This window comes from Aptenodytes patagonicus, chromosome 3 (assembly GCF_965638725.1).
Source record: "Aptenodytes patagonicus chromosome 3, bAptPat1.pri.cur, whole genome shotgun sequence".
In the NCBI taxonomy this organism is placed as follows: domain Eukaryota; kingdom Metazoa; phylum Chordata; class Aves; order Sphenisciformes; family Spheniscidae; genus Aptenodytes; species Aptenodytes patagonicus.
The window spans coordinates 18,771,555-18,799,292 of NC_134951.1; the positions used below are offsets into that span (position 1 = coordinate 18,771,555).

The 27,738-nt window shown below is 43.0% G+C and overlaps 1 long non-coding RNA gene across 1 annotated transcript; it reads left to right on the top strand.

The window, feature by feature from the left end:
- LOC143157802 (uncharacterized) lies at positions 1-27,665 on the top strand. The gene is made up of 4 exons (XR_012994854.1): positions 1-306; positions 3,592-3,733; positions 26,661-26,878; positions 27,421-27,665. It is a non-coding gene; the product is annotated as an uncharacterized LOC143157802 (long non-coding RNA).
- Positions 27,666-27,738: the final 73 nt, after the last annotated feature.

Genomic DNA, 27,738 nt, shown 5'->3' on the forward strand with positions numbered 1-27,738 from the left:
TCCGAGAGCTCCCTGCTCTCCAACACGTGTCACACGAACGGCCTCAGCCGCTGCGGCACTCCCGCTGCCCGTGCCCCGGCGGGGAGACGCGCGGGGAGGCGGGTGGGCTCCGGAGGGACTCTCCGAGATCACCGGGGCTGCGAGCTGCTCCTCGGGGGCTCTTCCCCGGGACCTCAAGGCACGTCCCAGGCGGGGACGGGCCCCCCGTGTGGCGGTGGGTGCTTCGGGGAGCTGCCGCCGCCTCTTGTTTTCGGCCGGGATTTTTACAGCCGGTTCCCAACCCCGGAACGCTGCTGCAAACATCTGGTAGGAAACCGCCGCCGCTCGCAAAGCACAAAGCGCCGCTTTCTCCTCCGCGCCCCCCCCCCCCGCCCCAGCCCCGCCGCCGCCGGGAGGCACAAACCCGGGGCTCCGCTCCAGGGGGGTGCGGACCGCCCCGCCGTGGGGGGCCCCCGCCGCCCGGCGCCAGCCCGCGGCGGCGCTGGGGTGCGCGGCAGCGGGTGCGCGGCAACCCCCGGGGGCGCCCTCCTTCTCCCCCCCCCGCCGCGCCCCGGGCGCCGCGCCCCGCCCCGCCGCCCCGCGCCCGGGGCCGGCCCGGACTGCGCGGCGCCAGCCCCGTGACATCAGCCCCTCGCCGCCGCCCCCCCCGCCCGCGCCGCCCGGGCCCGGCGGCGCCGCTCAGGCGGCTGCCATGGCGACCGGGGCTGCGCCCGCGGCGGCGGCAGGCGGCGGCCCGGCCCCGCTTCCCCCTCCCGGGCGCACCTGCAGCGGGGGCCGCAGCCGGACGCCCCGCCATGCCGCGGGGGGGGGGAGGGAGGGGGGGACGCCCGCAGAAAGGGGAGAGGAAAGAGTAAAACGGGCAAAATCGCGCGCGGACGGGGGGGCGCGCGTCCGTGGGAGAGGTCCCGGCGCCGTTCGCCCCCCCGCCGGGCTGCCCCGCGGGGCCGGGCCGCCGCGACCCGGGCGGGAAGGAGCGAGCCGGGCTGCCCCGGCTGCGGTGCGGGTGGCGGGGGACAGAGAGGGGAATTTCTGCCCTGCCCCCCCCCCAAAAAAAAAAGTATTTTCTGTGAGGAAAAATTGCGCTTTTTAGGAAGGTTGCCCGTCCTCTCGCTTTTTACGGTCTTCCGAGCCCAGCCCGTGGGTCACGCAGCAATCCCTCAGGCGGGGGCTCCCGGTGCGTGTGACGGGGCAAAGGGGGCTCCGGGCAGAGCCCACGGGGCTGCGCCCCCCCCACGCCAGCGACCGGCGAGTTCCTACGCGCGCCCTATCCCCTGCCTCGACTGAAATTTATTTATCTAAAACATCTAGTAATAATGTAAATGGTTTTAATTGCCGCGTATTTAAGCCATCAAACCAGACTAAAAAAAAAAAGAAGTCAAAGCTGGCCCGTTTCCAAGTCATTGACACCATCCAACCTGTCCAAGCGGGGCGTCCAAATATGTTTTGATACAGGAGTTTTCAATGTACCGGGTGAAATATCTCGCTAGACCCGGCTGCTTTTAACTACCCGGTCCCTTTTGTTTGCCTCACGTTTCAAATTCATTCAAAGAAAGAAGTTTTAGAAGTTTGGGGGTTGGCGCTTTTTTTTTTCCCTTTTTTTCTTTTGAGCGGGAGGGAGAGAGTAATGCATGCAAAATATTTAGTTACAACTTCTGCGAAAGGCACCGATCTGTAACAGCATTTTCTACTTTCACAAAGGATTTTCCTGTTACTTTTGTTCCGGTCACAAAATTAAAAAAAAAAAAAAAAGGCGAAAGAAAAAAAAAAAACTTGGGGGAGAGATAAGGTCTGGAAAACAATCTGGAATTGCCAGGCTGTTGGTGGGAGCTCTGCGGGGCTGGCGTCAGGAAGTCTGCGCCGCCTTCTATTACTGTTGATCCAGCTTTGTGCAGCTGCACTCAGTACAATTAGCTTGTAGAAACAATCCTGCTGTAGGCAGCCTCTTCCCTTCAAAGTGCTTTTCTATACTGATCCCCTCACATCATGATGCTGGAAATCAAGTCACAAGCCGACCACTGTTTGGCCAACATCATCTGTGGGAATTCATTAACCTCCATCCCAGAGATGCAACAAGAGATTGTTTGTCCAGAACTAAACTTACAGCTTAATATGATGTAGCCCATACAGGAAAAAACCTGTGTCCCCATTTCTTTTTTTTTTTGTCCGTAACAAGAAACACATTGTGCAGCTTTTTCTCTTTTTTTTTTTCCTTTAGGGGGTGGGGAATGTAGCTGAAACCAGGCGTGAGCCGGCTCCTGCTAAAACTTTGCCATCAAACTGTTTTTTGGTTCATCGGGCTGCAGTTTCCATAGAAGCAACTTATCCCCGCGATCATCTTGTTGGGTGCACTTTGCAAGCTCATTTCCCGTCTGAGTTTGCTCTGCTGCTCTCAGATGCTGCAGCTGACACATTTCCTCCCCGTGCACTTTGCACCCACCTCATCCTTGCCCAGATGCTCAGGGCTGATTGTGCCTAAAAGGGGGTTTCATCGCACTCTGCAGCTGCCTTGGGGGAAGGGATTTTTTTTTTAAATTTTATTTCTACTTTCCCCTGCTTCAGTGCTCAGCTCCGTGCCGTGCAAACAGCAGGCCCTCCTTGTTCCCCCTGTCTCCCGTGCTGCAGTGCTGGCTCGCAGGGACGCGGCTGCGGCCGCAAGCCCTCTGCCACGCGCCCGTCGCGTGCTGCTGTGTGTGAACGCTGCCGGTGGCTCACCCGGCCCCGGCCCGGTCCCGGTGGAGCGGAGCTGCCCGTGGGACATTGCTGCTGTGCACCACCGGCTGGGAAGTGGGGCCCTGGGCAGCCCCGGAGCAGCAGCAGGGTGACATCTCCCTGCTCCCGGGGCTGTTTGTGAACAACCGTGCTGCTGGGAGCATGAGTCCTGCTTCCCGGCACCGCTGTGCTGCCCGTGGCAGGCCACTTCACGTCCTGCTGGCAGGACCTCTCTGGGTAGCAGGGCTGGCATCACTGCTCCCCCTCACTTCCAGGTACCTCACTTGACTGCGAGGACACACCGCGCGGTGCTTCCACCCACCCCACCCTGAACCCCTCTGTGTTCTTCAAGAAACGCATGGATGCACCTTCTCCGAGTCCCATTTCCAAACACCGTTCTTTTCTGGGCTGTATTTGCAAATGCTACGTATCTGCCAACTGTAAGATCTCTTTTCCTTTCCCCCCACTATGCTTTTGAATAATGTTGCTTTTGTACAGTATCATTCCCTTCGTCCCCACTTCTAAACATCCCTCATCTGCTGCTGTTGTACTCCCAAGCTGCGTGTTGCTGGAGGCTCGGGAAGTATTGTGACGAAACATACATGTTTTCTCATTTTTCCTAGACATCTGCTTTTTGGCCAAAAGTGTTGGACTATAGGATGGACAAGCCTTTGCTCTGATTCAGTTTTGACATGCTTATCATTTTATGATCACACTCCCAAACTCTGCCCTTCTGCAGGAATGCCTTTTACTCAAACTATATTTTCTAGCACCACCCTGCAAAGAAGGGTGTTTATACATTAATTGTGTGGTTTTGCCAGGACATTTATATCAAGCCCAAATTCAGACACTTCAGTTCTAATGTTTCCTTCTGTTTTGTAGGGTTTCTCATTTCTGTAAGTAGGACCAGTGCCCTGAAGGCATTTCAATGTAAACTGCTGCCTGCAAAGGGCTGTTGCTTACCTGATGCTACTCGAAGAATACCGCCATGAAATCTTTCCGAAAGCAGCATCTCTCTGGCATAGTAAGTGTTACTGGTGTGAGGTGTATTAAATCCATGTATTAACTCTTACCTCTTTATTCGAAAGTAAATACATTTCCTTTTTAAAGTCTTCAACTATTTTACTAATGTAATGTCTAATGTTTTAATTAAGTTACGTAGCACGTCTTCTAGAGGTGCTTATTGTGAACCAGTTAGGTGGCTCTCCAGCTTACGTGGTTGTGCTAAAATCTGGAATCAAACAAGTTCCCTTCTTAGTGCATGGCTTACACAGCAGATGGTTTTCATCTACCGTAGCTTTTCTAGTGATACCTTTAAATTAGTATAGGTCTAAAATGTTGCAAATTTTGCACTCCCCAACAATTCTCTGGAAAATCCATTTAGAATAGAAAAGGGAGAGGGGCCAGGCAGGAGGTTACTGTCAGTACCTCGCATGCCCTAAGGAATAAACCAAGGAATAAAAAATGGGCTTATTCTTTCTTTTGTTAATTATCTGGCTGGCTGGTCGGTCCAGCTCCCCTCGGCCCCTCACTTTGGCCTAACTTTGATTTTTAGGTACAGGCCTGTGGGAATAAGATCACAAAATGCTTGGCTTAATTTCACTGGAAAAAGGAGGGATTGGGAATTGGATTGGTGGGAGAAGATTTTGAAAATCTGTTCCAGGTATGGTTTTAAACACACATCCCCCCCTTCAAATTGTAAAATTATGATAATTTCAAGTATAGATGTGTTTGTATAGTATGCTCTGTGTGTTTGTTCTTACTCAGTAATTATGTTTCATGAACATAGAGAAGAAATGGAGTCTGTACTGCGACTGTCATCTAATTGTTGGTGAATCTATAATCTCGCCTTCCTGTTCATTTCAGGCAGAATACCTCAGTTACGTGATGGAAAGCCTTGTAGTATTAAGCAGGCAGCACTAGTTTAGTGCTTTACCAAAGCTATCGTTACTGGTTATGTTAGGACAGGACCCACAGCATTCTCAGTCCTTTTTAACTAACGTATAGAGCAAAATGGTCGGGAGAGCCTAATTCCACTCAGGGTTTGGATACTGGAAGTGCAGCTTAGCAAAATGTGTGCACCACATCCCAAATGCAAGTGCACCCTCATGAGTCCTGCTGAACCATGTGAGTTCTAGTGATGTTTCCTAGGCTGTTAAAACTTTGCTTCTTTATAGGCCCAGAATGAGCGTTATCTAGGTTAAGCTGACTTTCTTAGTGACTGTCGCCTGCATAAACCCACCTGGGAATCACAAAATAGGTATGTGTCTAAATCTCTTGAGAGGCCTGGTCCAGGAGGTGTGCTCAGATCATGCTTAAATGCACATTGACAGCATGGAGCTTAGCACAAAGTGCAGCAGCTGTAGCTGCCGGAAAGTTCAAGGGGAGAGAAGGAAAAGAACTGCTGCTTTTTTATAAGCAATTTTTCTCGTGAGAGCACTTGCCCTGGAAGTGAGAGACTCAGATTCAATGTTCTCCTCATCAGAGATGATATAAACTCCCTACTGCTTGCAAAGCACCCCTAACGACCAGAGTAAAGATAAGGCTATGGTGGAGGACACCCACCCATCCTGTTCAAGCTTGCCACAGTAAAGAAACATGCAAATTTCAAAGGGCCAGAGGGATTATAAACAAGAGGGAGCCTGACACCGTAGCTCAGGGGTAAAGGCATCTCCTGGATGGCAAGAAGCCTGAACTCTGGGCCTGGCCTGGCAGACTCACCCATTCTTGAGAGTGAGGTTCATCTCACCTTATCTTAGCTGTTTAGATGTTTGGTGTTTCATCTCTCTATAAGTCAGTGGGAAGAGAGAACACGAGACACCTGCAGCGAGTGATTCATTCTGTGCCTGTTCAACACCTCTCTCCGGATGGAACGAATCTCCTCGCTGGGGACCGTCGCTCCCCATCAATTCTCGGCAGAAGCTAGACAACCAATTTTGACCAGAAGCCTGACTTACAGATGCCAAGTGAGGTGAATTCCACTGTTGATGACTAATTTTTCTCATTCATCATACCTGATTTTAGCCTTTAAAAATTGGGTATGTAATCAAAGTTAGTCATTTGAGTTCTGTCTCTGTACAGTGGTCATTCCTTCCGTTGGGAGGCTGGAGATGGGTAGCTGGGGTGGAATGTCCTGGGATGATGTGTATCTTTCTCTGAGCCTGTAGAGCCTAAAGGTCATGTGTGCCCCTAGTTTGCACTCGTGAATCCTGGCACTGGGTGTCTGAAAGTTAAGTGTGGAACTATTAAATGTCATCATGCAAACTTCTTTTGTGGATGGTCTAAGTGACTAGAGGCACTACATACTATTTTTAAGAGAGGAGCCAGTTGCATAAAAATATGCATTAAAAATGTCTGAAGATATAAAGAGGCTACAACTGGGATTTTGAGAAAACTGAAAGGTTCCTTATTTAAATCAAAGAAAGTTAAGTACTATGGAAAATATCACTAAGTGTATATTGCATTTTATCCACTTGCATACCCAGAAAAATCTGTCTCTCACTTCTAAAACTGGAGGTTGGATGCCTTTAAAAATGTTACCTTTAATTCTACCCCTGAAGAGATGAGGATGTAATTTTCAGTTTTGAAAGCTATGATTTTTCGTTTTTGATAATGTGAAGTAATGCTGAGGTGTACTACAGGATAAATCCCAAATATGTACCTCATTGTTTCATCAGAGATCAGCAAAAGGTCATCCAGCCTTCTTAACAGATTACAGGAGTGCAAGTGTTTTTTTGTGCTAGTCTAAGTTGGGTGCACATACATTCTTTGCAAATGGATGATTGCAGGAAAAGACAAGCTATGTGTTTTTATAATTTAATATTTTTCAAAGGTCATCAAAGGGTTATGTCCAGTCATTTTGCAAAATTTAGATTGTAGAGGCAGTGGTGGACAATAAATGTCCAGTTTGGCGAAATTAAAGTCATATGTTCTCCTGATGGGTTTTTAGCTACAAATACAGTTGGAGATGATTCCACCACATTGTTCATGTCAATTGCTCCATAAGGCTGAATGCCTTCAACTATTACAAAACACATGCTTGAGAAACCCTTCTACTTCTTTTATCAAAATACTGAAACTATATGTGCACCCAAGATGTTTAAATTTGGCAACGTAAAAGTAATTGGGAATGGACTCAAAATTAAATTACTTAAGGCCTCAAGCTATTGTTTCCAGCAGAGACAAGAGGTCTGAAAACATTAAAAGGATGTGCAAACTTCTTAGAATATTTTGGGCTAGAACGAAACAGCTGGTTTATACCTAGCTGAGGATTTCAGTTGTTCTCCGTTGAACAGTCAGAATTTGGACTTTTTGCAGTTTCTTAATTTCCTGCCTTCTCACTCCGCTTTGTTTTCACTTCAGTAGCAATAGTTTTGTGCTCCTTATTCTCTTTCACAGCTCTACGGGTCTCTTGGCTCTGGAGATGGGATTCACCTCCCTTGACTTAAGGCCTGTGTCTGGTTGATGTCTACATCTAAGCCTGTCTTTCAAGACTCCGTTTACAGACAATTGAGAAAATCGTTGCTTCTGTGGTGACTTATTTCTTCCTAATACAGAAGTCTAAAAGACTCTTAACTCTACCCTGATACCCCCTTGACTGCTGAGTCCAGCTGTCATTAGCCTGGCCAGCATATGGTTCAACTAGACACCCTGGTCTTGGTGTGGATGGTCTATGCCAGGGTTGGTTCTCAGACTTTCTCGACAATTCTCCAAATTTTTTTTGTGTGACTTGTCACATTTTAATTAAAACACTTGGCAGCAGCGAGACAATGGGCAGTGACTGATACACTTTCACCAAGAACAAGTTCTTGCTCTGGTCTTGTGGAGTACTGGGGATTTACAGGCCACATTGTGTAACCTCTAGGCTAGGTGCTCATAGTTGTAAGCTTTGCGCATTTCTGCGCCATAGTTTAGCCTGTTGTTAGCTGTGGTAATCTTCGATTGCAGGACTGCTTATTTGTTTGTGGCATAGATGTGACTTACATAGTGAGGGAGGTTGCTTTCTATGGGAGCTCTGCCTCAGTTATTGTAGAAGGTATGCAAAGGGTTGTGAAAGAGGCAAGACACTCCCAAAAAACAGCTGAATTCTGCTGTGGAGGACTTAATTCAATCCATGCCTCTGCCACAAAGTTTTTTGTGAGATGATGGACAAGTCATTTAAAGCAGACTTTTGTCAGGAGACTGTTTACCACATGGGAAGTCAATGGGAGTTGTTCTTAAATATCTAAAGTGTAATGAAAATGCCAAGCACTCTGAAGTAACAGGTCCCATCTATCACAAGCTTGGCAGCCAGAACTAGAGTTATTAACCGGTACATTTTCTGGTCAGCTGCTTCACAAATGACCATTAGTTTAAAGTTAACAGCTTATAATTTTTTTTTTTCTTTGAAAAGAGAATATCCCTTTTGAGGGTAGGACAGAGTATATTCTAGTAAGTGTGGGAAATGATTCTGGGTGGCAGAAGTTCATCGTAATAAGGGACATTTCAGTCTCCTTTCCAGTCAGCTTTTCAGGGCCCATAGATTGCTTTTAGCGCCTGCTCTCCAGCTTGGAACTCGCAAGGTGGTGCAGAGCCGGTAAGGTGACTGTCAGGGACCAGGTGACGCTGACGGAGAGGGGGAGAAGAAAGACAATGCTGGGTTGGTTGGCTTGAGCATGATGGGACTGGAGCACCAGAGAAAGTACCAGTCACAGCTGGATGAGGACTTGGAGCCAGAACAAGGAAGTCTAAGGATTAAAGGGGAACAGGGGAGAGGGAGAATTCAAGTTTCAGATCTCTGTTCATTGCTTAGGTTTCTTTCATTTGAAATGACAAGCCAAAATAAGCAACACTATCCAGAAAGTGAACGCTTCTGAAGAAGTTTCCTGTATTTCTGTCTCCTGTTATAGACAGGACAACTTGTAAAGTAAACTGCAGTGACTTTAGCCCCAGCTAGATAAATTTCCTAGCTTATGGGAGATACAGGCTCAAGACTGATCTGATGAGGTCCTTATAACCCTCACATAAGAGGCACTCCAGAAGTGGTGATTTGGGACATTCACCTGGTGCAATGGAAATTCTGAGTTGCAGTCTGAACTGGGAAGAACGGGATATGAAGCCTTGGTTTTTGACAGGCCTTTTAAACATCAGACCACTTCTCTAAGAATTTCCTGAGAAAATATTCAGGAGAATACTCTTGGTTTTCTTCTGAAGCATGATAGTAAGACTGCTGAAATCCTCAAAAATTTCACAAGATGGGAAAAATAATTCTTCTTGTATCCATTCAGTATCATTTGGGGTACAGGATCTTTCCGTAGGATCCAGCATCACTTTAAAGACATCCGATGTTAAAATTCTGATGAATATTTGGGGGTATTTGACTATGTGTGCAGAAATTATTTAGTACAGAGTGGCCATGGTCTGCTTCAATGGTTTTGTCTTTTTTTTATGTGAGCTTCTGCTTTGTTTTCAATAGTGTTTGTATAGATTCTATCAAGGAAAAACAAATGTCATGGGAAAGTTTTAGGTAATTTTTTTGTTGTCTGGGTGTTTTTTGCTGTACTGCAGATGTTCCTTTTTTGGAAGGCAAAGGCATTGCCATTTGGGGAGATGATACTCTCTGCTCTGTACTGAGAGCAGCAACACACCTTGCACATTGTCTTAGGGAGCAATCTGCAGTATGCCAATTGCTCTCTTTTCTGCTATTTTGGTAGTGTTTTGTGGAGTTAAGCGCATGTGTATAAGCTGCAAATGTACATTCCTGTATAGAATAAGCAGGCTGTCTGCGTGGATCAGCTGTTACGGGGGTGGCTGTGGGTAAGACATGAAACAGGCCGTGGAAACTCCTTTGATGGAGACTCAGTAGTCTTGATGCTTTACACACATGGGGCCTGATGCAAAGCCAGTGAAACCCAGGAAGACTCTCCCTGTCAGCTTCACAGCTTTGGATCCAGCTTCAGGTGTGTTTGAGAATGTATACGAGGGATATAGTTGGTATTTGGCTAGTATAGCAGTTGCCCATGAGAGTGGAGAGGGAATTTGTTTCACTGCTATGGGTTGGCAAGTGAATTTTATCTGCAGCTTTCCACTTGCACGTAGCCAGCCTGTTCAGGTTCTAAACAGATTCTGCCCTCAGACTGTAAAGAACAAGATAATCACTTTATGTTATGTGCTTGAGAGCTAAATTATTTTAAAAGTCTGAAATTAGCAGATGAGGAGGAATTTATTTGCCAAATACATTCAGAAGCAGCTTGGGAAACCTGTCAGAGCCCAGCTTTAACTGCTTAACTAGTGGCTGTTCGACTTAATAGCTCTCAAGCATACTTACAGTATGAGGGAGACCAACACAAAATCCCAGGATGCATGAGATTTTCTTCCAGACAACAAAAAATGCCATCAATTCACAAACCAGATAGTTAAAGAGGAAAACCTACACCTACAGCCACTAACCTCACATTACATCCTCTGTGCTCCAGGTGAAAAAGAACCTTGCTCCTTTTTCAGACTATCCATTCTTTCCAGCTCTGTTAACTTAGTGCATTGCTGAACATGACCTTTGCTCTGCAAGCGATGCCAGCCTTTACCATGCGTTAGTCCTTTTCCCACCCAGATATCTTCATGCTTTCCTGCATCCTATCCTCCATGCATGGAACAAAGGTGTGGAAAATTCTCTCCAGCTGTTCTCCTTCAGATCACTCCTTAAGATGCACTTCGACCCTGATGCCTATGGGGCATTGCTGATAATAGCTAGGCAGAGTGGAAGTTGAATTGTTTTCTAGGCAGCCTATGTGGAAACATGCTCACATGATTTCTACTGTGGCTTTACTATCAACCCCTTTCCTGCTGGGGAGGACAAGGCCATAATGCCATTTTAGTAATCACCAGCTGTCATTGGAAGCTGACATAGATAAGAGCAGCTCTCAGCTCTGCTGGTTGTTACCTTCCCTCTCCTTCAGTCACAACTCTACCAGTTTGCTTTTTAGCCACCATGCTTCTTTCATTCTTCCTGACTCCTGCACACCTGTGAATTTAGCTCTCTTGCTTCCTTGAGGGACTGATGCAGAGTCCACCCTTCCAGAATATGTTAACACATCTTGGCTCCAAGCATCAAAGGTCCGTTTTTTGGGGGGTGGCTTTCTTGCACATGGAGCCACAGATCTTAACCCTTTAGAGTGGCAGAAGGCTTCCTTCCCAGTTGCTATTCCTTGCCTAACTGCATATAGAAGGGGCAGGCATCCTGGCTAACCAGAGCTTCAGACAGGCAATTCTTCAAACTGTTTTAGGGTTTTTAATTAAAACTGTAGGCTCCAGCATCATGTGGCAGAGAGCCAGTATCAGTCATCTGACAATAGCCTTCACCGTCTACCAACAATAAGGGAATTCCTCAGCGTATGCTCCGGAGGCTTCTGAAATGCTGTGAACGGGTGAGATTGCTGTTTGCAAAGTACCCTGCAACGTTCAGCCTTGCAGGTCTGCTGATTTTTAAATTATATAAACAAAACCCTATAAGCCCCACATAGCACAAAGATACTGACTTCTGTTTATACTGTCCAGATCACAGATGCTGAGCATGAATGCATGAACAGTCCTTTTGTACGGTGTTTGACACTTTCTGGGGCTGTCTGCACGGTTTTTTAATATACAGAATCCCTGATTCTCCACTGCCTTGCACCCTGTCTATTCATTCTCACCCCTGTGAAGTGAGGGTAAAACACTATCAAAACAAAATGGTACCATTTTGCATGTTTTCCACTCAGTTTGTACAGGTGTAAATGACTACAGAAAGAACGGGGCAGAGCAGAACCTGACCCACAGTCTGTCTCTCAATGCGTCAGGGGTCTTGAAGTGGGGGGATGACAGAACAAACACAAGCTGTTACCTTGCCATTTTTGCTAATGTTTTAAAATCAGGCAACTTGTGAGGATGACAGATGCAAAAGTCAGGCAGTACTTAGTTCCTGTAGTCCTCATGTGATGTCTTCTCCTAGAGCAATAAAAGTGTTACCCATGGCATGGATAGGTGCTTATGATAGCTGGTATGGGAGCAGAGTTATCAGAGTCATCTTCCTGAGTTGTTTAGCTGTTGCATTTAGTACTGGAGAAAGAAAAATCCTTTGTTCTTTCTGCTGTTTTTTACACTACCTTAGCTTTTATAAACCATTGTAATGGAGAGTGAGCTCTTCAAGCTGCGTTAAGCCTGCTGCGTTGTCTCCGGGGTCCTGGACATGAACACCACTCAATTTTTAAATTTTTTTTTTAAATTTTTGTCATTATAGCAACAGAAGACTGTACTCATCCTAACTCATTTTCAATCATCCTCTAATACTGCCTGACACAGCTCTGCAAGTAAGCACCCAAGCCTTCTTCCAAAAAATGGTAACTCTTTCCCCTTCCCATCTTTCGCTTTGCACAAAGCCCAGCTCTCTGACACCTTCCTTACTTTCCTGAACAGCACATTAGACCATCCTAGCCCAAGTGCCTGTATTTACCAGGACACAGAATTTAAGTTTATTTATGACTTGTTGATAAGATAATTGCTATTACCCCTTTGCTGGATGTCCTTCTTAAATGTATATCCTGTCTACTCTGGGCCCCAGGCTGCCCCAGCTTTCTCTTTGCTCATATGATTTTTTTACTTCCAGAAATCCTGTCCAGTTACTCCTTCCGCTGACACCGCTACCTGCTCTGAATGCTAGTTTCAGGCTGCCTGTGTGCTTGTTTATCACCTTAGTGGTTCCTGCAGGTAGGAGGTAAAGCTTCAAGGGAAGGGCCTTGTCTCTGGAGTGTCTTCTGTAGTCAGTGGGTTAGCACTGCTCTGTGCCCTACTTCTGATAACCTTCAAGATGTTGCACAGTGCTGTTTTTAAGCGTTTTCTTTAGAAGGGAGGATAAGAAAGTCAGCAGATATTTTGGCCACAAAATAGAAAGTGATAGAGATATGATACATTTCACCATTAATGCAAGAAAAAAATGTTGTATTGCACCAAAAAAATCCACCCTCCCTTCAAAAAATAAAAAAATCAGAGCTCTATATAGATAAATACTGGCAAGATCTGTATTGAACGCATGTTACATAGGCTGTTGTGGTAGGTAGGAATATTGGGCAGAAGTTAAAGTCTCTTTTGAAATCAGAACAGTAAATATTTTTGCTTATCTTCAATTGAAATCTCAACCTTACCATTTCATTAACATATCCACTCATTTTTAGAAACTATGTGAATTTTCATGACTCATTTGAGTGCTCTGGAACTATTTGAATGCAAATGTGACTCATTAAACATTCTCACAGTCACACACTTTACCCTCCCATTGGAGTTCGTGCACAAACAGGAGTGGTGGTGTTCCTTCTTCTTACAAACCTTACCTTTACTAAACAAAATTTTGAGCCTTTTTCACATTTATGATAACATTTGAAGAAATACTTGTGCCTATAATTTCAGAGTTGCTTTAAAATGGAAGGACTCAAAATCAGAAATAAAAAAGCACTTCGTATCAAAAAGCATTTTTGTTAAAATGCTGTGTTCTCATGTCTAAATTCGAGAGGTTTGAAAAGGACTACACGTTTTCTTCTAACTTGCAGAAAAAAAGGTAAGTTCTGGCCTGAGAACAAGCATGAGAAAGTACACCTGAAAGGTAATGTATCTATCAATGCATGCAGAGACTTAGAATGAAATTGCCATCTCAACCATAGCTAGAACAAACACAGCTGATGATTGATGAATAAATGTATATTGGCTAGAATAAATACAAAGTGTAATGCCAGATGTGGACAGTGCAGCATGCAGAAAGGCAGTAAACTGAGTAAACATCAAATGAAGGATTAGCCTTAATTATGAGGAATCAATTCCAGTGAGAAACAGAACTTGGGAACTCTTTTGCCCAAAAGCGGTTGAGGTACCTTTCTAGCTAGAAGAGAAGCTGCCTGATCTGTCACTGCTTTCCCATCTGAGGCTCGTCAGCAACAACCTGCTGCATTTAACATACAGTTCAAAGGATGCCTTTACTTCTGAGTATCTCTGGCAGGGTTGTAGGCTTTACAGCCTACCAAACCAAAAATTTGGTTTGCAGCTTTTGTCTGATTTTCCGGAACGCACCTTTCTATTCTCCATAAACATCCGTAAGACCTTCTGCAGCAACATCCCTTGCAATGCAATCACACAGGGTGTCTCTTTGTCAGTGGTAGGAAGTATGTTTTTATATTTCAGTCTCTCACAAAGTCAAAATGACTGTAATGGAGTCTTCCAGAGTTACTTGATCAGGAGCAATGTTTTTGGAGTTCAGATGAGACACTTCACACAGATGTGTTGACTCCCTGTGTTTGTGTGCTTCTCAAAGTGTTTAGGCTTTCCAGATTCTTTTAAAAAGATATTTCCAGTCCTTTTTCTACTAAAGTAACCCTTGAAAATATAAAACAATTATAAAAGTTAATTGTGCATTGGACATTCACCCCCCTCAAACCCACCAAAACTATAGAGACTCTTCTGCTGTCTCTCAGAGGTCTGCTGTGTCCCATTAAACTTTTAGAGAGATGTGCCCTAAAATCTTCTTATATATTTTTGTGCAGCTTTATTGTAAGTAAGTGTGGGATTCACCTCACAGATCAAGACACCAATGTTCAGAGGCTTGATTTAGTTGCCCACATGTAGGAGTCCAGCACTGTTTGAAGTGCTTAAGTCTCCCGTCTGGACACCAGCTGCTGCTCCATATTGGTAAAGAAGTCCCATACGTGGTGTGCCATCCTTGCCAGCCCTGCATGGATTTCTTGGACACCTCAAATGACACCAATTGTAGTCAGTGGACATCTAATCAGTACACTCAGAGGAGTCTCCAGGGCGTGTCTAACCAGCTGTCCAAATGTACATGTCTGCTTTTGAGTCAGTTGAATGGCTCTGTAGCCTTTGACCACTAACTCACAAATTGACACCTACAGATAGACACTAAAATTGTTTCTGTTATTCCAGGAGCTAATTTCCACTCTACATGTCATCTGTTTGCTATACCATGCCTTTCTCGAATGGTCTGCGCACCCAGCACAGGGGGAAAGTGCTGAACTGAACCGAAGATCCGTTATGTTGGCCTACAGACAGGCCAATGCATACCCAACTGTGCACCCGCTCCTGTGCCATGTGATACCCTGCTGCTTCACAAATGTTTTGCTTATTTGGAACTTTTTGTCTGTTTATCTGCTTCTGGTGTTGCTGCCATTAGTAAGCAGCCCTGGCACAGGTACCCGGGCTCTGCTATGGTTGCAGTATCTTCTCGTTGACACACCTCTGGCTGTCAGTTGGGTGATCAGTTGGAGATCAACTAAGGTTTCTAAGGTGACATGAAATTAAGCAAATTGCAAAAGATGTAAACAAACTGTAAAGAAGAGAAAGTAGGGGCTTGGTACCTGATCCAAGTGTGAGTTCCAGACTGATGCATAACCTGCCAACTTGAAGATCACTGCAGGATCAGGTCTTATGAAGGAAGCACTCCCTCTTCTCTTAATGACAGCATCATTAGTAGTGCGGGTATATAGATCTCTTAAACTCATAGTGCAACAGATTGTTCCTGCTGCATTTAACAAGCAGTTCAATATAACAGTCACAAGCTAAAATATTTGCAAGTTTGTGAACTTCAAAGCAAACTTTGCTTCTTTCTAAAGTGTCTTACAATCAACTAAGCATATTTTCTCCCACCTCATCTTTAAAGAAATTACAAAAGAATATATACAGCAGGCCTGAAATTCCCGGCAGTCCTTCATCTCGATTTTCTTGGCATATTGGTAAAGAATCTGGATGCTGAAATTTACTGTTAATGAGTACCTTATTTTACGGATTTGTTCTTGTTCTGTGCACTAATGCTTATCTGAACTGTTTGTGCTCTTATGGAGGGCCAAAAAAGACACCTAGAAGATAAACGCTGAAGTAACCAGTGAAATATTTTACTACTTCGTTTTTTTTTTAGTTTGGAAACTATGGGTGGTCATTAATTGAGCTAAATTTCTTTATTGATTTATGTATCAGTTGATTATAATTCTACAAATTATCTGCAATCTTCATTTCAAGGGCTAGACAACCGCGGGAAAAATAGGTCTCCTGTGGCTTGTGATGGACTAAATGTAGAGGCAGCAAATATTAGGGAGCTGTTGGTCAATGCAAACAAAAGCTGCAGGTAGTAGTTTGGAAGCAGTGGTGTGGATGAAGTGTATCTAAACACAAACGTCAAGTGGAAAGCAAGAATGTAAAGAAGTGGCAAGAACAGCAACTCCAGAATGGAACAGACGAGGGGAAGCTGAAAACACTTGCCTATAAATGAAAAAAGCCAAACCCCACCAGCAGTAGGCAGGAAGGATTAAAAGCAGTGAGATAAAAAATAGAAGTGCTGTACACTTACTGCTGATTTCCAAGAATTGCTAAGTGACTGTTTTTGAAAGCTGGACTAAAAGCAAGGGAGGTTAAAAGTTGTAGGACTCTGAGGGGAGAGTAAAAGAATGTGTCTGCCCTTTGAAAGACAAAGGCAAAGATTTCTGCTTTTTCAGAGCAAAATTGAACCCTCTGTGAGCTATGGAGAAAAAAAATCAATGTTTTTATCTTGTGGTCCTAAATTTACACGTGATTCATATAATGTTTTACATTCTCTAAATCGAGTGTTTATACTTAGGCAAATTTTCAGGACTGAAAACCCTGCAATGTCTTTCCTCGTTCCTTCACTGGTAACAGCACCATAGTCTCCTCCATACTTTGATTTTGCGCTGCAAACCCCAGCTACTTCTAGCTGGGAAGATGTTTTAGCCTCTATGTCTGTTAGCTCGTGTCCTCTTCTGAGGGGCTAGCAAAGCTGTTCTTCATGTTGGAGATTTTTTTTCCAGCTCATCAGTAAAACTGGAATTAACTGATTAACTTGCTGCACCAGATCCCTGAGTAGATGTGAAGTAGACGCCGTTTCACCCATGCACGGGATGGGATGGGATGGGATGCACTGAGCAAGGCTGTAAAGGATTCTGCCTGCCTTTACAAACTCCTGTGAGTGATTCCAATGAAATTTATGTTTTCGTTTGTTTTAATTCATTACAACTCTAATAAGTGTAATAGAGGAACAAAGTGTCTCTTAACTCCTGGGAGAAGGGGAAGGGAATTTTTTTCCTGTCTCGTGTAGTGTCACTAAATCAAACAGCCCTTACCTGGAGTACAGAAGTTCCAGTGAAAGCATTGTTACTTACAGGAATGCAAGAAGGAGCTGGAATACAGGTTTCCACCTGCAAGTATAGGTCTGGTTGGCTGAGGAGACAGATTTACCTCTTCAGTTCCTCCTCACCCTCTCGCGATTAGAGCAGTGCTACATGCGAGCAGGACTGAGCAGCTCTGACCAAGGAATAAACGCTGTGCTGACGAGGTGCCAGCATCCCATTTCAAACCAGCAGTCTTTTCCGTCCCATCAACATTACCTTTGGCATACATCTCCAAGGGCTTATAGCTAGGTGGCAGACAGGGAGGTACTACACCACGATCTCAGAATATTAGGTGTAGTGATTTTGTAAATACTTTGTGTGAGCTGTTCACGGGGGGTGAATGCTTGTATACTGGGTTAAAAGACTTTGAAGCACGATTGTATTGTTCTTCATAGTAGCCTGTAGGAAGAAGCAAGCAGGGGAGATGCATAATACCTAGATAATAGATAAGCAATCCCTTTGCAAATATTGGGGAAGCAATTGCAACACAATGCCATACATCCATGCCCCAGGCTGCATTTAAACAGCTATTCTGCCTGAGTTGGGAATAAAGAGGTCTAAAGTGCATTGAATAGTTAAAAAGCTCTTTCCAAGAAAGGATGAAATCAGTTGTCAGTAGGTGTCCCAGACACAGAGAATGCCAAACTTCTTTAGCAACTGTCTTCAGAGACTTGGAGCAAGTGCATCTTCCTCACCAGCACTGAGGATTTGTATCCCCTCCCCCCTGCCCTCCGCTGCTCTCCAAGGGTTGAGTCAACATCTCAGCTCTTTGCTATGCAGGAGAGCTTGGTTTTAACCAACTTAGAAACTCTGCTGCCTGGAGAGGAGGAGACATACTGCGCCGTGGAGACGGCATGTGTGATTTCTTGAGGATGCTGATCACATTTCCTCTTCATAACTGCCTGGTGCCAAAGGGCACGCAGAAAACCTTGGTAGAAACCATCTATTTGGTGTGCGAGGCTGCCACAGCGGCCTGCTGCAGCAGGACTTACTAACCGGGACTTGAAACTCGCCTGGGCTTTGCTCTCAGTTCCACATTTTTGCAGCAACAGTTGTTGCATCAAGGCCCAGTATCACTTCACAGGATGGGGTCCTGTCTGAATTCAGAGGGACCAGAGAGGCTCGTAGGTAGCGTGGTATTTGTCTTTGCTCTGTATGTCCTGCTCGAACAGTTAACATTGTGTTACGTGGCAGAAACTTTAGTTAACTTGAAAGCTAAAGCGTGGACAAATGGAGTGGCTCATTCTGACTCAGCAGCTATTTTTCATGGATAGGTAAAACAAAGTCATTGCAGGAAGGGTATTCTTTTGCATAATCTACTATAGAAGTTCCATATGTTTTTTTCTTTGCAATGTTTCTTTGCAGATGTTATTTCTTCTTGTATTTCTTTCTATTTCTATACAGATAGAAAGATTTTTTTCCCCCAATTGCTGTAATTATTTTAAGGATGTTGTACATGCTCATCAAATGCTCCTTTAGTCTTCATGGGACTGTTGTCATGCATTCCAGGACAGGTTTGGATGCACCCAGAGTAGTGCTTCTGAATAACTGCTGGTGGAGCTGTCACTGTGCCGTACAGCTGTCTAGCCCTCCAGAATTAAAAATATAGAAGGAATATCATCAGACTTGGACCTTTGTATCCTTAAATATGACAGACTTAAAGATATCAGGATTAAAGACATGTTTGTTTGGCTAGTCCCACTAATAATGGATACTTCTGAGTTAATTCACCCATGAGAAGCACATGTGTCCTACCAGTATTTTTTGTTGCTCCTTTTCCAAATGAGTAACAAATACATCTCGAGAATCATGATGGTGCACCTTACTGCACTAAGCACAGACAAGAACACTTTTTCCCAGGAACTAATCCAGCGCAGATGCTGTCACCTAGTTATACTGCAGCATTAGTTGAAGTATCAGTGACTATATGTGGCCCCCACATCTCCCAGGGGTTTGTCTCATTACCCAGTTGGAGCACCCCCATAAGACAACCATAAATTGTTGCTCACTAGTACAGTGTGTCTTCTATTACTGGAGACACTATGAAAGATTTGTGTTGGATGAGAATAAGAAATCTCACAGTTTCTGCTTCAAAGATGTTTCTGATTCTCTGTGACATGGTCTTATGCTCCATCTACCTTTAGACAGCTTTACTTTGAATAGCAGGTCAGTGTTTGATGCCAGTTTTGGCAGAGCAGCCCTGCAGTCATTGTTTAAGCAGAAGGAACAGTGAGCTCTAGGATCTGAGTGATGGCTGAGTGACATTCACAGGATGTAAAAAAGAACTTGGGAATAGCACTATCTGTGTCAGACTAATGTCCAGTTGCTCAGATGTTCGTCTCCAAAAGCAGAAACGGGAGATGTTATTTAGGAAGGCCACATTAGCCTGGCCACTTTCTGCGGTCCATTCCCCTTGACTTCCCTAACGCCCAGAACAGTTTTATGAGGGATGTTAAAGTGTAGCCCTGCTTAGCCCTTTCAGTATCTGCTTATGGACTCTTGGTCCAAGTTATCTCTTTTTTTTTTATGATCCTACAGATGCAGTCTCCCTCCACAGCCTTCTGCATCAGCAAGTTCCAGAAGTTCACTAGGTGCTGTGTGAAGAAGTACTTTACCTCTCTTAAATCAATCTCCTACTGGTTTCATCAAGTGACCCCTAGTTCTAGTATTGCAAAAGTTGTTGAAGAGTTCTGCTTTCAGCTTTTCTACCATGTTTGTGATTCTATAAACCTTACTTATATTCCCTCTCTCAGCTACCTCCTCTCCAAATTGGAGCCCTAATCTTTTTTAGTCTCTCGTTCCTTCTTAGAGCAACTGGTCTATCCCTTGGATTGTTTCAGTTGCCATTCTCTGGACATGCAATAACTGTACTACATTCATCTTGAGATGCAGGGACCAGAGCTGTGAAGAGTACTCAAGATTTGAGAGGGATACCACAGACAGTTTCTCTAAGAAGACTCATTAGTCACTTGCCCCATAAATCCACTGTAACTCTGATCCTGAGGCGTTGTCCGTTTATAAGCCATACTGCTTCCCTCCAAGTTACGAAGTTGGACGGATGTTATTCTAGGGTGCAGGAGGGGGATCGTGTGTGCCATATCTTTCTGCTTTCCAATCCAAAATGCTAGAGTCTACCAGCACACAGTGTTGACTCATACAAAGAAAAGTATTGGGATACGTGCAGACCAGCAGTGGAATACATATTGACAAACCATCTCAAAAACCTACACTAACTGTAAGTAACTAACTATTCTCTTCTCTTTAGTCAGTGTACGGCTAACCTTGGACATACGCATCTCTAATGGTACCTGTTTTTATAGATCATATTTGCTCAAGTACATTATTATTACAAGAAAGACATAGTTTTCCGATAAAGCTACCTCGTGTTGTCTTATCAAGGCAGTATCTACATATTAATTACAGACAATGGCGTATTACAGAAATAAACTTTCTCATATTTATTCTTTAACAAATATTGATCCATTGCCATTAAAGCAAAGTTCAGATCCATACATCTGATGAACTGAAGGAAACTGTTACAACACAGTTGCCATTAACACAGTCTCTCTTTAGCAAATTTTTGTATTGATGGATTTACCATTTTGTGATTAAACAATTTTTCATCCTGGAATATTTCTAAAACCACTTTCTGATAGAAATCAGAAAAATTGAAGTTCATCTTGTACATCACTACTTTGGACAGCTCTATCTGGAGAAAAATAAATATAGCAGATATAAATTAAAAGAAAAGGAGATGAAACAATCTGAGCTGGAAAGAGAAGAGTGCAAGTTTATTTTATTTTATTTCCTTGGTTGTGTAGGAGTCTTGTTAACCAGTATGTAATGCATAGTCATGTAATAAAACATGCTAGACATTAAAAGGCAAAAACCCAGTTCACAGATGTTGTAACGTTATGAGATAATTTTAGGGAGTGAATGGGGTGAAAAGGCTGGATTTGTTAGAGAGGAAAATACCTATGGAGGCCTTTTCTGTGAGCAATACCATGACTTCATTACCATGTCAATTCTGGGAAAAGGCTCTGATTTAACACAGCAGTTGGCTGGATCCATATGGAGCTGATGAACCTCTGAATGAATAGTGAATGGAAAAACTGCTGGAATCTGCCTTCAGCTTTGTTCCCAGGATGACCAATGTAAAAGGCCTAAGAGCAATACTGCACAGATGGTGTAAAGAGGTAAGAAATCTGCAGGGTTTAGTTTACTTTTTCTTATCCTGCACTGTTTGGGGTTTTATTTTTTTAACCATATTTCAGTTTTTCCAACTCTATTTGCTTAAATGTCTTTACTCACAAAAAAATGTAAAAAAAGAAAAGCTTTCGGGAAATGAAATTAATTCAAAAAACATATGTAGCAGTAAACATTTACATAAAAATACAATTTTAAATGTTGAATTTTGTATGGTATAGAAGTAATTGAAAGCATAATTATGAAATCTGGAAAAAAAAGCTAGTTAAAAGTTTAACAAAGAACTTTGGAATTACTTCTTCAATTCACCCTATGTTGTGGGAATATGCAGATGTTCACATTTACACAGTCATGTATGTCCACTAGGGTTACATGCTTTTATAGTCTGAAGCATCATCACAAGTGCCAATACAGTAAATCAAAAGACTCTCTGGCATTATCTAGTTTCCTTTCTGGCTTTAAAAGTTAGAACAGATGTCACAAGAGAGGACAAAATGGATTTTACCCACCGAGAGGAGCTTTTCTTGCCATCATTAATAGGAGGCTCCTTGAAATGCTAATGTACACAGTTTGTGTTGCCGGGTTTGCATAGAGATGGTGGGAAACAGCTCTGATCCCAACAAAACCTTTTGTTATTAATCAAGAAAATCTGCTCTTCTGAAACAGCAAAGCACTGAAATGGTGTGGCTACTTGCAATGCAGAGATCTCTATAGCAATCTCCAATGAACAAAAATGTAATAAAAACTGTTCAGCAGTTCTACAAGATACGGCACATGTAGCAATTTATTTGCAATGATTTTGCACACACCTTCTTCTTTCCTTTGTCATTTCAGCATGGATATTTACAGTGGAAAGATTACACTGGTTCTGTATTTTTTCTGAATCTCCACTCTTTAAAATCTTGTTTCATTTCATAGCAAATCTAAAACGCAAGCTTGGGGCAGAAAGAACTTTGAAAAGCAAGCTTTTCTTCTTGAAAAAATCTATCACGGAGCATGAGTTTCTGTTTGATTTGTTGTTAATACCATGTAAGATATTTTTGCTTCGTTAGAATATAGGATTATGAGATCTTGTGAGCCCTTTGTCAGTACAAACATACTCTGCAATATTAGGACTAGTATGCTCCTCCTGTTGTAAATGGGACTGTGATAATTTTTAGTAGTCTTTAAGAGAAGAGGTTCAGACCCTGACATTGCTTGGTGACATATGACCTCTTATTTTTAAGAAATACCAATGCAATTAAATCACAAAGTACTAACTGCTGTCAGACATTCATTGCCTTGTATAGGATGCCTCAGCAGAAGCCTTCTTTCCCAAAAGTATTTGGAGTATGAATTAAAGCCAAAAATTCAAGGAAAGCCTGAATTAAAATGTAAATTCTTCGCCTGGTATTACTCATCACTGAAATCTCTGGGCCAGTCTCTGATCAGAGTTACATTAAATTCCCTATCAATTTATTGTACACCAGTTCCACAACACATTAATGTGTCCCTTCACAGATTCATTGTGCTGAGGCTTCAATATATGGGCACAAGAGAATGAATTAGGGATGAAGCATTAGCTCAGAGTTTAAGCCTCTTTTAATTTCCTTGCCTCTGTGGATCTAAAGCAGATACTTACATTTTGCATTGCCATAGATTATTGCACTTTAATTTCTATTGTGGTTTTTTTCAATGATGGTAAAAAGCAGATAGTAACAATAAATAAAAATAACTTGTTATAATTCATGCAAGATGCTTGAGATGACCATCGTATAGTTACAGGATAATACAGTATACGTAGTAAATTTTAAAAGGGGAATGTTTATTTGTCTTACACAAATTTGGTAAAGCCAACAGGAAAGAAAGGAATGGGATAAGAGGGGATGGGGAGCTTATGTGAAAAAAAACTGAGTGAAACATCACTGATTCCATCACTGAGGAGCTGTTTCAGTAGTAGGAAATACTGTAACAGGCAAGCAGGGAAAAACAAAGCTATAAGAACAACTTTGAAGTCAGAAGTGCCTTTGGCATTGTAAGAGGTCTATAGATGAAATGACCAAAGCTATCTCTAGATACTTCCAACAAAAGGATTATCTGTTCTCTAAGTTTCGATGTGTAGAATTTTTCCCAGTCTCCATTTTCCTTTCAACTTTACAGTTAAACTTCTGATTTCATGAAAGCTGCATTTCAAAGGGGTCCAAAGTGCCTGTGCCCCTGTACCAAAGGGTCTCCACCACCGCTGCTGCTGAACACAAGACCTTGCTGCTTCTCTGAGTGTGGCCAATTTAACTCGTATGAGGTTGCACTGAAAATCTCAGTTTGCAAGGAGGGGGTACTGTTCATCCAAAATAACAGGCAACAACAACAACAAAAAATCCTACCGAGCGTGCTTAGTGGGACCTGCTAAGGCTTTTGTCAGGGACTAATGACTTTGACCTCACTGTCCGATCCCTCTTCATACAGGTAAGGATGAAGACTGTTCTTGGGAAAAATCTTGATTAAGAGGGCTGAACTGTCCTCTGTCAACAAAGTACCCTACAAACCCCTTGTCTCAATAGCAGTGACAAAATAAAGCCATTGAGCACAACCATATTTAAGGCATATTGTCCTATGTAAGACTTGTCTTGCTTCAAAACTTTGCAGAAGCTCAAATGTATAGATTTCAACCAGGCTGGAAATCTACAGTTTAGCTTGTGTAGCTAAATTATAAGCTAAACTGATATATCAGTAGTTTGAAATACATCCATGAAGGGGTTTTCAGATAAACTGTTTTTTAAACCAGTGTAAATTCTTTGTACGGACACTAGACCTGAGGATTTTCACCAACGATTAAATGTTAACGGACTACTTCCCTGTACAGTCCTTGCCAAATTTTGTTCTCACTTCCTCTGGTCCTGAGTAACTTCACTGCATTTGAAGTGGTTATTCTAAATTTGTCCCAGTGTAACAGACCACGATTTAGCTTTACGAGTCTCTTGGAGGAGCATTGTCTTCTGTTGGTGTGTTTATAGATTTTTGGCTGAGAATCTGGAATAGGTGAGCAGTCCGATTCAGGTGTGAACCCTTTCCCTACACTGCCTTGTAGGGAAATCTCCTTGTCTCGGTTTTTATATAGCTGAAAAATGGGTGTGAATTGATATCAAATCAGATCTCTTCACTTGTTCCTTTGGTAACATTTTATGGCCAGCTTAAATAGGCAAGGTGCAAGCAATCAAGTCCCATTTCCCACATGGGAATCGCTGTTCCTGGCAGTAAGTGTTTATAAGATCAAATTCTTTTTTGTGGAGTAAAAATAATACTTTTAAAAGTCAGGCTGTATATGTAAATTCTTTAGGGATAGATCTTCGGTGGGCTTTCTAAACGAAGCGAGCATTTGATATGAGGGCCTTCAAGCTTCAGAGAACCGTGTATGGGCAAACGGCAAAAAAGGTCAATCTTTTTGTATATTTAAATCAGTCTCCAAATTACTTTGTCTCTTGTATCATTTCTGCTTTCTCTGTGTCTTTTTCTTTAAACTTCCATAGTCAGGTAGCACCCTGCAAGCTGCGTTGAATCCGACACCTAAGATAGCCTTTATAAACCCTGCGGACATTAAACTACTGGAAAACAGATTGGGTTGGTAAAAATAAGTGTGCATGTTCTCACAGAACCTGAGAAAATCACACCTTCACTTTGTTAAAAAAAATCTGTTTGTGCCACTCCAGTAATCACTTCATAACTGGTGGGAGAGCAGAACATATGTCTCAGAAGTGGTGGAATATAAAAGCCTCTACCTCTAATCCTATTTTCTTTAAGAGAAAAAAAAAAAGCAACAAAAAACCCCAACCTTTTCAGTATGTCATCTGTAAAATTGGTGCCAAGGGTTTTCTGCTTAAAAATCACAAATGAAATGTAAATTGCTCATGAAAGCAAAATGAAACAGAGTTGTTTTTTTTTAATGAGGTGTGTAATGTAGTAGGATCATGCACTAAACTTCCTGTAGAAGCAGGAACAGAGGATATAAAGAGGAGCCCAATCCTGGCCTCCTCACTCAGGCAAACTCTACATGTGTAGATGACTTTTACAAAATGCTTTAGCATTACCGCAACGATGTGCTGAATAACCCCTAGTCTGAAAAGGGGGAACCCTCTGACAGTTGGGGACTGAGGCTCATCTCTGGCACTTGCAGTTTACAGGACGCACCCACCTATTGCAAAGGTTCTTCTCTGTTCAGTTCTAGCGAGGTACCCTGGTTAGAACCATTGCCCCTGCATCTGCCTTCTTTTGGAAGAAATGTAGTTTAAAAACATTACCATGGAAGGATAAACACAAACTATATTTTAGTAGAGCTGTTTTTGCTCTGCTACTTGAACGTAGAAGGCTGCAGCAGCTGTCACAATATCAAAACTGGTATTCCAGAAGCATTTCAGTACCTTACCTACCAATTGGTAGCTATGCCATCCTGCTCCCTGCTTAGAAGGGCAAGGTAGCATCAGGAATTTGTGACCTGGGAGGGATGATTTATTTTGCTTATGTGGATATTGATTTCCATTATTCCTTTGTAATTTTTCTATGGAAGTTTTGAGTTCAATTCCTTGTTATCAAGTTGGTTGTTGCTGTGAATTTGTTCTGCCTTCTGCCTCCTTCCTCTGTTATAGGAAGAAACTTTGTGTGCTCCAAATAACTTGTGATTTGAATAGGAATTTGACTGCGTCAGGGCAGCAGGAGTAGAGTTATAAAAGCTAAGGCATTTTGTGGTGATTTCTGTGAAACTCCTTGGTTAATCCTTTTGCAGTTTTATTAGCAAGCAGAGTCCCGAAGAAGTAAGGCAGTGTCAACAAGGGTGTTGTGAATGGCTTTTGTAGCCCTGCTATAGCTAACGAATCCTACGTGCCTGCTGTTCCCGAAGCATTTCTTGGTTAGTTGTTTGTGAGGGCTGAAATAACCTCTTTTCAAATTTACCTTTCGGACTCTGCACCAGTGTGGTAAATATTAGGTAACGGGATATTTACAGAGGGGTCATTTCAATAGGGAATGGATGGGACCTGAACATTGATCTGCTAGGGAGGGGAGGGAAAAAGAAAAAGGCTTCTTTTCTTCCAGGGGGTCGGGTGGTTAAATGGTCAGTAGCTTGAATGCTTTAATGTGTGGCTGCTTGAAATAAATCCTGAAGAAGAAATCGCAGTCTAATGCTACAAGCATAAAGGGGAGATGATGGCAATTTAAAATGTAATCAACAGAACAAATGTATCCCACTTTAACACTGTTGAAACCAGTGTGGTGACAGGTTGTGCCTGGGAGACTTTGGTCCGGCAGTGTCCAAATTAAATATGAAAATAAAAAGTAACTGCTGACATAACCCTCACAAGGGTCTCGGAAAGGTTGTTTTTGTCAGGATTCAGTTGCTCTTTCATCTTCCTTACAAACCCCTTCCATCTCCTCCCTTCTCCCATCTTGCTAATCAGTGAGGTCAGACAATTGGAGATCCTGCCAAGCCTGTGCTAAGCCCTGGGGCTGTTCAGTGATCGGTGGGTTCCCCGAATTGCTGCCTTTCGTTTCCAGCCGTGACTTCATCCCTCTGCTTGTTTCATGTAGGTTAACGCCGGGCTGTACATCTCCTCCGAAAGGCAGCACCTCCAGCGGTATCTTGTCCTTGGCACTCTGCGGCTTCAGGCGTGACTCAGATGGATAGATGCCACTGAAGGAGAGACTTGCACTGTAAACCACACCACCCACTTTTTACCTGGGATTCTCTCCAGCTCCAGACCTTGCTCCTCTGGTACAGGCCAACAAGCAGTCCAAGGATTCAAAAAGTACTTACCTATAAAACCATGGTTTGCTAAATAAATCTCTTTCAATTGATACAGGGCGCATAGCTCTTTGATAACTTACATTGCACAGTGGGTGTTAATGGATGTATATTATGTGGAAATGAAAGCATGCACATTACTGTGTGTATTCATCATTGCTAGGGAGTTGTTTATTCAGGTAAATAAGATTTTGCTGAGCAGTACTCAGCTATGCTTAACCTTTATTAATAAAAGTAATACTTGGTGTGATACGATTGCTTAGAATCAAGCCAAAATAGCAGCAAAAAGAGTACGTAGAATAGATGTTGTCACGGGGATTATAGCATTTACGTTCTGGTGATGATTATATATTCTAGATGCCAAATTGGATTGTATTGTAAAATTCTAAATTAAGAAAATATTGTACCTAGTTCTATGTGCCATTATTTTAAAGCAGATCTGGATGAAAAATACTGGCTTTTTTTGCTTTAGAATAGCTATTATACAGCCTTGCGCTCTGATCTTTTCTGCTTCTTTCACTTCACTTTGCCTTTGTTCTTACTCAGAACACAAGAAATAAGTCACCGATTTCTGCACACCTTGCGTACGAAGAGGATCAATTCCATATTTATCAGAGCCGCTATACAGCCCTTCTTGTTCTACAAGAACAAGGTGTATGTTCTACATACACCTCTCCCTCCTTTTCAGGTAAATTCTACTTAGCAGTTCATTTCTGTTTAACCTCGATGGTTTACAGTACCCTGGAAATCCTCACTAAATGCTAGTGAATAACTTAAAAAAAAAAAGTAAAGCAGAGCTGTTTGTCTTTCTGTGTCTTTAAATTTGACCTTCATTGTTTAAGTTGCATTAAAAAAAAAGTGTCA